Here is a 12,471-nt window from a genome sequence, read left to right on the forward strand (position 1 = left end):
TTTTACCTTTTTAACTCTTAGATACTAGTAGTATTTATAAAAAAAATATTGGACGGTTACAGTGTCCTTCATTAAAAAAAATGGCCACCAAATCATAGATTTTGAAAATATTTCATTTTTGGGGTCCAAAAACCACAGGTGGCAAAAATTTGAAATGTTTACAGCAGTAAGTTCTTTTTATGTACTTTAAAAAGCATATAAAATTTATTTTGTTGAACTTGTTAAAGGGGTTGATAAATAATGAAGCCGCTAAAAACACTTCCTTCTAACCATGAACATTGTATTCAAAAAATTCACACCCATGTTTTTTTTTTTTCAGAAAATAATGTAGGCCTACTATACAAAATATTTTCATATGTCTATAATGATATAGCTTATATTCTAGATAGTTGGTACTTAAGGTATGACTCATATACACAAACTCCTGTTTAAACACGAAAGTGAATAGATGTGAATAGATGGATATGAGTGTTTGTGTAATCCTGAATGTAAACATTGTAAAAGACTCGGTTACTGTTTCTGTTGGTTTCAATGTGATATGTTATTATGTTCCTAGAGTTAATACTAAGGTTAGGTAATGTACACCTGTTTATAAAATAATTTTATTTACAGTGAACTTCTCATGTACGTGATACCTTTTATTTTAATTTAGATAAATTTTTATTTTGGCTATAGAAAAACTGGGATAAGATAAAGTGAGATGCAGTTGGTAGTTTTATAATTTATACTAACTGTATTGTTATTGTAAGAACCTGTGCATTTTATAAAAACGGATTATGGAGTGTACAATTGTCATTCACATTGAAACAGTATGTCACAAATTGATTTACAATAATAGGTCTTCAGTATTGCATGATATTTTAGAGTTTAATGAACAGCAAATAACATTGATATTTTTAAGAAGTGGATATATTGAAATATCTGTAATCATAAAACTGAATATTTAGATAAATATTTTCATATTAATGGGAATAGTTGCTCTCTGACCCATTTAGCTGTCACACTAAATTGGTTAAGAAATTTCTTTGAGAAATATCTTTGACACTTTCAACAAGCAATCCAAATTTAAAATTTAATTCCAGGCAGAGCACTGTGTACAAAATGCTGAAACAAAATACAAAAACCATAAGATGATACAGAAAGCTAACCAGAATGTCAAGATATATTTGAGCCTCCATGTGTTATATAGAGTCTGTGAATAAAGCTTGTTCAGCACTTGGCATTTCCCCCCGTTAAGGTTAAAAAATTATCGAGCAGAACCAATTTTAAAAAATAAAGTTACGAAAAAAGTCAGTTACTAGTAAATTAAACAATTCCTTTGATTTTAATATTTCTACAGAAGAAACTAGTTAAGTACCACAAAATTATGCTGATTTAGGTAGGGAATATGAAGAATTCGTCATTAAAATAAAGGATAAAATGAAAACAGTTACGTCAACCCAGGAAAAAATTAATATTTTAAGTTTATTATCAAGCAGCTTGAGATTGAGCTTGAGCATTCAAAATCAGTTTAGTGTTAGTCTGTCAATCCAAATAATTAGTTAAAACAAGTGGAATTTTGCCACAAATTGGCAAAAAGGAACCCAGTCTTGTAATTGATGAAAATGTTATTAAATGTGTCCAAGATTTTTACCAGAATGAAGAATGCAGCCAAATGATGCCAGACAAGAAGGATTGTGTCTAAGACAAGCTAATGGGAAGAAAATTAATATTCAAAAAAGGCTTATCTTATGTAACTAAAGTAATTCTACACAGACTTCAAAGAAAAACAATTTAAAAATTGGTTTTTCAAAGTTGCTGATTGAAAACCTAAATTTTGGGTTCTGGCAGGTGGGTCAAATAACTCACTGTGTTTGTGTCACCCACCAAAATGTAAAACTCATGTTATATGCTCATGTGATAGCGTGAAATGTCCAGGCACTAATGAAGTGCTCAGATTACTGCAAGAGAGCTGGAATAGTTTTGATTCTGAAATTTTCTTCAAACAGTGGGTTTCCGTTGACCATTGTGAACTAACTACTCAAATTCTTCCATTTAAAGAGTACTTAGATAAACTTATTGAAAATTGAAATATTCTAAAAAGGCATCATTTTGTTGCAAAGAAACAAACTAATTTCCTCAACATTAAAAAGGAAAACTTGTTGGAGGGTGAATGTATTGTAATGAGAGTCTTCTCTCAAAATTTTCTTTTTGTGATACAGGATGATGTCCAATCATATCACTAGTCAAAAACTTATGCCACAGTACATCCATTTCTCATATATTTAAAAAAAGAAGGAAAATTACAAAGCCAAAGTTAATGTGTGATTAGCGAGTACTTGAAGCACAATACTACATCATTCTTCTGCTTCCAAAAGCAAGTTATAAATAAAGTAACACTGTTGCCACAAGTTAAACAATTATTTTTATTTGATGGCTCCTTAGCCCAGTATAAAAACAAAAAATTCATAAATTTGTGCTAACATCAAGATTTTAAAATTGCAGCTGAATTGCATTTTTTGCTTCATACCATGGAAAAGGACCGTGTGATGGTATTGGTGGAACTGTAAAAAGGACTAAATCAAATTGTTACATCTTCTGAAATTACAATTATTGCAAAGAAAATATTAAAAATATAACGTTTATTTTCTGCTCTAATAAAGATGTTCAGGAGACTGAAGATACCTCCATTCTCATTATCAGGTAATCACAAAAGTCCCAGAAACAAGAACCTTTTACAGTTGCGTTCCAACAAGTCAGAAATGTATTCTGAAAGTCTGAGCGACTTTTGAATCAGAAACATTACATTAGTTTTGGTACACAAGGACATTAGTGTTTCTGATTGCTTTATAGGTTTACCAAAGCCAAAATGTAAAAATTATATCTGCTGTGTATATGATGACAAGTAGTGGTTAGGTAAAATCAAGATACATAAAAATGAAGAGGAATATCGAATACACTTTTTTAATACACGGGTTCTGGTACTTCATTCAAGAAAGAGGGATAATCAAACACGGATTCAACTGGAAAATATTTTGAAGGTTCTCGTGCCTTCAGAGCTTTTTCTATCAACTACTGGAAGAGGATACAAGATTACACCAGAGATGAATGAGGACTTCTACTCAATAAAAAAAAAATAGCAGGAGCACTAAGTTATGTTAGTTAAGTTTGTTATCAAAATGTGCAAGATTTATTCATAACTTCCATTAGCAGGAGCAAAGTAGGATAAAAGTGAACTGAACAATTTACTAATATATTTGAATTGTTTATCATTTTGTTATTGACTATTTACTAATTATCAATTTATTCATTCTAATGAGTTTAGTTGTAATTTTTATAATCTGAAAAAAAATACTTATCAGTATTTTTAGACATTGTTTATGGTTAGAAGGAACAGTGTTTTTTAACGGTTTTGTTGTCTTCATTACTCATCAACCCTTTTGAATGACAACATAAATTTTATATGGTTTTAAAGTACATAAAAATAACTTACTGCTGTAAACAATTCAGATTTTTGCCACCTGTGGTTTTTGGACCCCAAAAATGAGATTTTCAAAATCGTAGAATTTGGTGGCCATTTTTTTAATGAAGGACTGTCGGTAACCATTCAATATTTTTTTTTTTGTAAATACTACTAGTACCTAAGAGTTAAAAAGGCATAAAAAAGGCCTGTTACCCTAAGCCCTTCATTATTTATTTTGGGCCCAAAATTTGAAAAAACAACAATTTGTAACATAAACATTATAAGATTTGGTTATGTAAAAATGAATTTTGAATACACTAAGATGAAGTTCTATCTTTATCTTTACAAAAAGCCATTTTTGACCCTCTGTATGATGTAAAATAAGAATCTACAACTGATGGAAAAAGTGATGAAAATGGCTGTTTTTACGTGTTGGCGAGTTAGAAAATAGTCTATTACTCAAGAAAAACGTGTTTTTTAAATATAAAAAAAAATATTTTTTGGCCACTACAAGGTGGGTAGTTATTTTAACACCAAATATCATAAAAATAAAAAATAATGATGCACAGATCATTTGTTGAATTAAAATGGAATATCTGTATGACCCTCCTATGAATCATGAGACCATGCCGTTGGTGAAAAAAGTGGCTTGAGTGCTCAGGGATACAGAGTAGCTGGACCGAAGGTGCAACCATATCGGAGAGGTATCTGTTGAGAGCCAGACTAAGGAATGATTCCTGAAAGAGGGCTCTCTCAGTAGTTGTTAGGGGCGTGAGTCCGAATGTCTTAAACGGCCATATCAACATCACTCAGTCCTCTGAGTATTGCGCAGCTGAAAGCAATGGAAAACTACAGCTGCTTTTTTTACAAGAAAATGTGGCTCTCTGCATTTTCATATAGCAATGATGGAGGCGTCTTCCTTGGTAAAATATTCCGGAGGTAAACTAGTCCCCCGTTCGGATCTCCAGGTGGGGGACTACTAAGGAAGGGGTCACCAGAAAATAAAAAAATTACATTCTATGAGTTGGAGCGTGGAATGTTAGAAGTTTAAAAAAGGTTGGTAGGCTAGAAAATTTAAAAAGGGAAATGGATAGGATAAATGTGGATGTAGTAGGAATTAGTGAGGTTCGGTGGGAAGAGGAAGGCGACTTTTGGTTAGGTGATTTTAGAATAATTAACTCAGCTTCAAATAATGGACAGGCAGGAGTAGGTTTCATAATGAACAAGAAGATAGGGAAGAGAGTAGAGTATTTCAAAACGCATAGCGATAGAATCATTGTAATACGGATAAAATCAAAACCTAAACCGACAACGATTGTTAACGTCTATATGCCTACAAGCGCCCATGATGATGATGAGATAGAGTATGTATACGAAGAGATTGATGAAGCAATTAAACACATAAAAGGAGATGAAAATTTAATAATAGTTGGAGATTGGAATGCAAGCATTGGAAAAGGCAAGGAAGGAAATATAGTGGGTGAATACGGGCTGGGCAAAAGGAATGAAAGAGGGGACCGACTTATAGAGTTTTGCACGAAGTATAATTTAGTAACAACACCCAATTTAAAAATCATAATAGAAGAATATACACTTGGAAAAAGCCAAGAAAATGTAGAAGAAGAATGGGAGAATATTAAAAAGGAAATTCTTAAATCAGCAGAAGCAAACTTAGGCGGAATAAAGAGAACTGTTAGAAAACCTTGGGTTTCAGACAATGTATTGCAGCTGATGGATGAACGTAGAAAATATAAGAATGCTAGTGATGAAGAAAGTAAAAGGAACTATCGGCAATTAAGAAATGCTATAAACAGGAAGTACAAACTGACGAAAGAAGAGTGGATTAAAGAAAAGTGTTCAGAAGTGGAAAGAGAAATGAACATTGGTAAAATAGACTGAGCATACAGGAAAGTTAAGGAAAATTTTGGGGTACATAAATTAAAATCTAATAATGTGTTAAACAAAGATGGTACACCAATATATAATACGAAAGGTAAAGTCGATAGATGGGTGGAATATATTGAAGAGTTATATGGAGGAAATGAATTAGAAAGTGGTGTTATAGAGGAAGTTGAGGAGGAGGAAATGGGAGAAACAATACTGAGATCTGAATTTAAGAGAGCATTAAAAGATTTAAATGGCAGAAAGGCTCCTGGAATAGACGGATAACCTGTAGAATTACTGCGCAGTGCAGGTGAGGAAGCGATTGATAGATTATACAAACTGGTGTGCAATATTTATGAAAAAGGGGAATTTTCATCAGACTTCAAAAAAAGTGTTATAGTCATGATACCAAAGAAAGCAGGGGCAGATAAATGTGAAGAATACAGAACAATTAGTTTAACTAGTCATGCATTAAAAATCGTAACTAGAATTCTATACAGAAGAATTGAGAGGAGAGTGGAAGAAGTGTTAGGAGAAGACCAATTTGGTTTCAGGAAAATTATAAGGACAAGGGAAGCAATTTTAGGCCTCAGATTAATAGTAGAAGGAAGATTAAAGAAAAACAAACCAACATACTTGGCGTTTATAGACCTAGAAAAGGCATTCAATAATGTAGACTGGAATAAAATGTTCATCATTTTAAAAAAATTAGGGTTCAAATACAGAGATAGAAGAACAATTGCTAACATGTACAGGAACCAAACAGCAACAGTAATAATTGAAGAACATAAGAAAGAAGCCGTAATAAGAAAGGGAGTCCGACAAGGGTGTTCCCTGTCTCCGTTACTTTTTAATCTTTACATGGAACTAGCAGTTAATGATGTTAAAGAACAACTTAGATTCGGAGTAACTGTACAAGGTGAAAAGATAAAGATGCTACGATTTGCTGATGATATAGTAATTCTAGTCGAGAATAAAAAGGATTTAGAAGAAACAATGAACGGCATAGATGAAGTCCTACGCAAGAACTATTGCATGAAAATAAACAAGAACAAAACAAAAGTAATGAAATGTATTAGAAATAACTAAGTTGGACCACTGAATGTGAAAATAGCAAGAGAAAAATTATGGAGGTAGAAGAAATTTGTTATTTGGGTCGCTCCTGCTTCGTCCATCTTGACGAAGCAGGAGCGATATAAAATGCCGAATAGCACAAGCGAAATGAGCCTTCAGTCAGAAATATAATTTGTTTACATAAAAAATTAATTTAAATGTCAGGAAAAAATTTTTGAAAGTATATGTTTGGAGTGTCGCTTTATATGGAAGTGAAGCTTGGACAATCGGAGTAACTGAGAAGAAAAGATTAGAAAGCTTTTGAAATGTGGTGCTATAGGAGAATGTTAAAAATCAGATGGGTGGATAAAGTGACAAATGAAGAGATATTGCGGCAAATAGATGAAGAAAGAAGCATTTGGAAAAATATAGTTAATGGAAGAAATAGACTTACAGGCCACATACTAAGGCATCCTGGAATAGTCACTTTAATATTGGAAGGGCAGGTAGAAGGAAAAAATTGTGTAGGCAGGTCACGTTTGGAATATGTAATCCTACATCCCTAACAATTTGTTAGGGATGTAGGATGTAGGGGGTGGTATACTGAAATGAAACGACTAGCACTAGATAGGGAATCTTGGAGAGCTGCATCAAACCAGTAAATGAATGAAGACAAAAAAAAATCTGCTGAAAATTTGGTTTAAATTGGTGTAATAGTTTTGAAGATATAATTTTTTACTTTTAATACTGTAATACAGCTGCTGGTTGGGCATTTAAATTACTGGCAGCAGGGTAGGGCTTTAAAAATTTTAATAAAAAAATAAGTTCAAATTTAAAAAAAAAATCATTAATTGAAATATTTAAAAATAATATACTTTATCATATAATAAAATAGAATTTTAGGAATAGTAGCGAGTAAATAAAATAGATAAAAAAATAAAAGGATGAAAAACATGTAATACAAAGGTACGTATACCAAAAACCTAGAAATATTGTGAGGTTCATTTAATAATTTAAATCAAACAGCTGTGGAGACAAAACAGTTGGTAAGAGGATTATGATACTTTCAGAACAAATTGGTAACCCTGTGATGAGTTTTGATCAGCTGTTTGTATAACTGTTGTTTATAACCTCAACATCATATTTTACAATGACAAGTTTTCTTGAATTTTGCAAAATAGTTGAACAGTGATCTGTTTTTTGCTTTCTAAAGGTGAAAAAAACCGGTTAACATTAACTCTCGTATCACTAAAACAATGGACAAAGTTGTACGAACCACAGGAATTTTTACAAGCATAGAAAAATTTAAAGACTTCTCAAACTACACTGACTGACAAGCACTATTCTCGAAGTCCAATTGAAGTTTCAACTCTAGCACTTGAAACTCGCACGTACTCTGTCTAAAGCAAACAGATTACAGTTGAAAAATTACAAGTGTTTGTAAAGTATAACATTATCACCAACAAGCTCAAGTACTGTAAAACAAGCACAAGATGGGTTCCAAGAGAGTTGACAGATCTCCATATGGAGACAAGATGTTCACATGTGCATAGAACAAACAACAGTATCACAAGAAAAGAGATGCTTTTTACTAAGTGTTGTAATTTGTGATGAGGTAAGGATTAATCATTTATAAGAGCATGGAGTGGTAACACACAAATTCACTGATCAAGAAAAAAATCTGAACTCAACAGCCAGCAGGAAAATTCATGATGACAATCTTTTGGGTGGCAAAAGAATTGGTTTTTGTCATATTTCTAAAAGATCAAAGTATAATAGCTCATATTACTTTTAATATGCTTGGCAACAAAGTGAAGAAAGCAGTATTGAAAAAACACCCTGGATCTCAGAGCAAATGTCACAATAATGCCTGGTCTCACACATTATGTGCCCCTCATTAGTCAAATCTTTCCCACTTGTGATGATTACTTTCTTTTGAAATATTTGAAAGTGAAAGTGTATAGAAACAAACCATAAGCTTTACCAGAACATAAGGAAGCTATTATGACGAGAATTGTAGGCTACCCCACAAAACATGTTTCAGCATGTCATATTGAACTTCAGTCAGTGACTAGAGGAATGCGTGCACCAAAATAAGCACCACTTGGATGAAATCATTTCAAAACATAGATGATTAATAAAACTCACACATACTCTGTCTAAGAAGGCAAACAGGTTAAAGTTGAAAAATTACAAGTGTTGGTACATTATCACCAACAAGCTAACTGTCTTTTTTGTTGTTGAAATCAAACAAAGAACACGGGCTCACTTTGTATTACTGAACTTAACATTTGAAAACACATCAAAGTATTATTTTTCAAGTTACTTATTATAATAAATATATAAACCGCTTATCTACAATTACATATGTAACATGTCCAAGCACTTTCAGAAGAGTAATTTCCATCATCAGGAATTCACTAAGTTATTAAGTATGTAATAATAAATAAAACTCCAGATATTAATTATATAAATTTTTTTTTTTTTATGTAGTATACTTCTTGTCTGTATGATGGTTTCAATTGTTAGGTATAGTTGAGGTAGGGGATCAGTTACTAATAAGCTAATAAGTTACTTATTTTAATTATAGAGTATAAAATATAGATTATTGGAAGATACTTCTAAAACATATTTTTGGAAGTCTTTAACAATCTTCTGTCTGCGTATTTTTTGTATTTCATGACAGCCTCTAAAAACACGATACTAATAAAAATAAATGCCCCTCTAAAATATCATAAAGATACAGACCTAAAACATATTGGTTGTATTTTTTCAAAACACCGACTTTCAAAACAAATAAATTATTTCAAATTTTTCCAAGAAATAATCATGTAGCACACATATCCTTTTAGACAAACAACATGAAGAAAAAACTGCACAATGTTCAAGCTGTTGGGACAAATATTCCAGCAGCATTGTAATATATGCTCCAAGTTCTAGGATGGTTACAAGTATGTTAAATCTGATACATTTAGAAGGTAAATTTCTTTAGTTTGTAGCAAATGTTTTTACTCCCTTGAAAAAGATGAGAAAGTGTTAACAGTAATAAATAAAAAAAAAACTTTTTTTTAAAAATAAAAATTACACAAGAATCCCTCATACCCATATAACTAAAAAATACTCATAATTAAAACAATGCATTTCCTTAACAATTTTTATTACATTTACCTGAAAAAATCGTAAAAACTAATTTTCCTTCCTATAACACCTGCATATTCAAGACTACAGATATTTAATTTTTAAATACTTGTTAAAGATTAAAAATTTTTATTTCAGTAAAGCCATTTTTAATGAATGAAAGATTTTTTTACATCTTAAAAATGTATCCCTGAACTATTTATTTTTTGTTGTAATTTTTGGGTGGTAATAACCTGCTTGGTAGATAAAAAAAGTCTAGTAACTAATAATTTTATACTAATTTAAATTTACACTATTTTAAAACTGATAATTTATATATATATAATGTAGATAAAGTAACGGAGATAGGGAACACTATCTCCGTTACTTTTTAATCTTTACATGGAACTAGCAGTTAATGATGTTAAAGAACAATTTAGATTCGGAGTAACAGTACAAGGTGAACAGATAAAGATGCTACGATTTGCTGATGATACAGTAATTCTAGCTGAGAGTAAAAAGGATTTAGAATAAACAATGAACGGCATAGATGAAGTCCTACGCAAGAACTATCACATGAAAATAAACAAGAACAAAACAAAAGTAATGAAATGTAGAAATAACAAAGATGGACCACTGAATGTGAAAATAAGAGGAGAAAAGATTATGGAGGTAGAAGAATTTTGTTATTTGGGAATAGAATTACTAAAGATGGACGAAGCAGGAGCGATATAAAATGCCGAATAGCACAAGCGAAATGAGCCTTCAGTAAGAAATATGATTTGTTTACATCAAAAATTAATTTTAATGTCAGGAAAAGATTTTTGAAAGTATTGGAAGGACAGGTAGAAGGAAAAAATTGTGTAGGCAGGCCACGTTTGGAATATGTAAAACAAATTGTTAGGGATATTGGATGTAGAGGGTATACTGAAATGAAACGACTATCACTAGATAGGGAATCTTGGAGAGCTGCATCAAACCAGTCAAATGACTGAAGACAAAAAAAAAAAATGTGTATGACAGTGCATTGTCATATACTTCTGTTCATGTTGCTATTATTTTTAATTAATGTTTTTAGAGGTATCAATATTTTAAAAACAGTTATTCCTTTGTAATGTAGTTTTAACATATATTTTTATTACTGTATATATTTGTTTTTGCATGTATTTCTGTTTAAATTACTTATTATGTTTTATTTAGGCCTAAAAGTAATAATTTTAAAATAGTTTTCATGTATTTGTTTTCATTGCTTATTACGATTAATTTTTTATTAAATTAGAAAATTAAAAAGTAGTTTTGTCGGTTCAAAGGTATCTAATGCAGTTTATGTCTTAATCATAGTATTTATTCATAATAAATTCTTATGAATTTCTATTCAAAATATTAATGCTTTTATTTTGATGAATTTATTACAGATTAGGAAAAATGAATAAAAAAATTTGTAATTCTTTAAAAGCACTTCTTATCTCTGGTGTCAAAAACAGCTGATCATAATGATTATTTTTAGTGTTTAGTAATTTACAGTATGTTGTCAACTTGCTTAAAGTTCATCTAGCCACCAATAGATGGATATATCATAGAATGCCTACTTGACCAAGGAGACAAGTACTGATTGGAATGACAATCCCAGAAAGAATCACTGAAATTTAATCCTAACAAAAATTGCTCCTGTGGTGTAAGCAAACAGCGTCTTATGATACCAGAAGCAAGAGCTGCAAATTACAAAAGTCATGAATGTTCAGTTACTTTGGCCTGGTGGCAATAAATGTGGTTTACGTGTTAAGGTTATCAGTTATCCCATACCAGATTTAGTTGGGAAAATGAGGATTGAATAGGTTTCCTGTTGCAGTCTTCATTGAATCAAATATACTATTGCATATTAGCATGTCATACTGCTGATGATTTCAACTCTTTACTTGACTATGTTCACTGTAGGGACTGCCAATGTAATAACATCATTACTCAGACAGATTTATTCAACAACAAAATAATGAGTGTACAGTGCATCATACATGTAGTACAACTAAGTTGAGGAAAAGTTCTTTCTCTTGTAGGTATTTGAGTTCTATCAGGCATTTCTTAAATTACATTCATCTTGAGTTATTGCCTTAACCTCGTACAAATTCTTTCCTCTTCATTTTGCTGTATCATCTCTGCAGTTTCTCCACTCAATTCTTGGTTTTTCTCTACTTAAGTTTCTCTCTGATCTTTCCCACAACGAATCTTAGTATTTTTCATCAATCCTGCCATAACCTACCTAACCAATTTAGTATTATTCTCACAACTGGTTCTTACTTTGCTGTTCTTAGATTAATACATTTCTTACTGTCCCTTCTTATGCACTTTTAAATTGAAATTAACCTGCTTTTATGTTTTTTAATAATATTAGACTTTCTGTACTGTAAAGTAAAATGGGGCTGATACCTTCATTTTAGTTTTCTGGTTTATTCCTTTTATTCCATAGTTGATAATTACATATATATATATTTTTTAAAGATATTGTTAAGCTATTTTTCCCATTCCTGTCTGATTATATTGCAATTTTGAGAATTTTAAAGTGTTATTTCTTCTAGTTGCATTTTATCCTGCTTTAATTGTAGATATGCTGTAAAAAGTTTTTTTTAAAAATCTTCTAAGGTTATTGCAAGGTTTGCACGAGCCATTCATTTTTTCAAGCTATTTAATAATTTCAAATTAGGCAGAGTAATAACAATCAAGTACAATGAAAAATCGGTTGGCTGTCACCACCAACTTGTGGATTATCATGTTGAAAAAGTGTATTAATTATGTATGGAGGGGTCAGAACAGAGTATTTGTGAAATTTAGTTTCACCTGATTAACCAAAAAACTAAATATGAATCTCATTCACAATAATATGAAAACTGCTTTGGAATAAGTTAGCAGTGACAAAAATTTCTTGAAATATGTGAAAGTTTCTTCAGACAGTGAAACTTCAATGTAAAATTATTACAGAA

This window comes from Lycorma delicatula, chromosome 3 (genome assembly GCF_047948215.1).
Source record: "Lycorma delicatula isolate Av1 chromosome 3, ASM4794821v1, whole genome shotgun sequence".
Taxonomy (NCBI): Eukaryota; Metazoa; Arthropoda; class Insecta; order Hemiptera; family Fulgoridae; genus Lycorma; species Lycorma delicatula.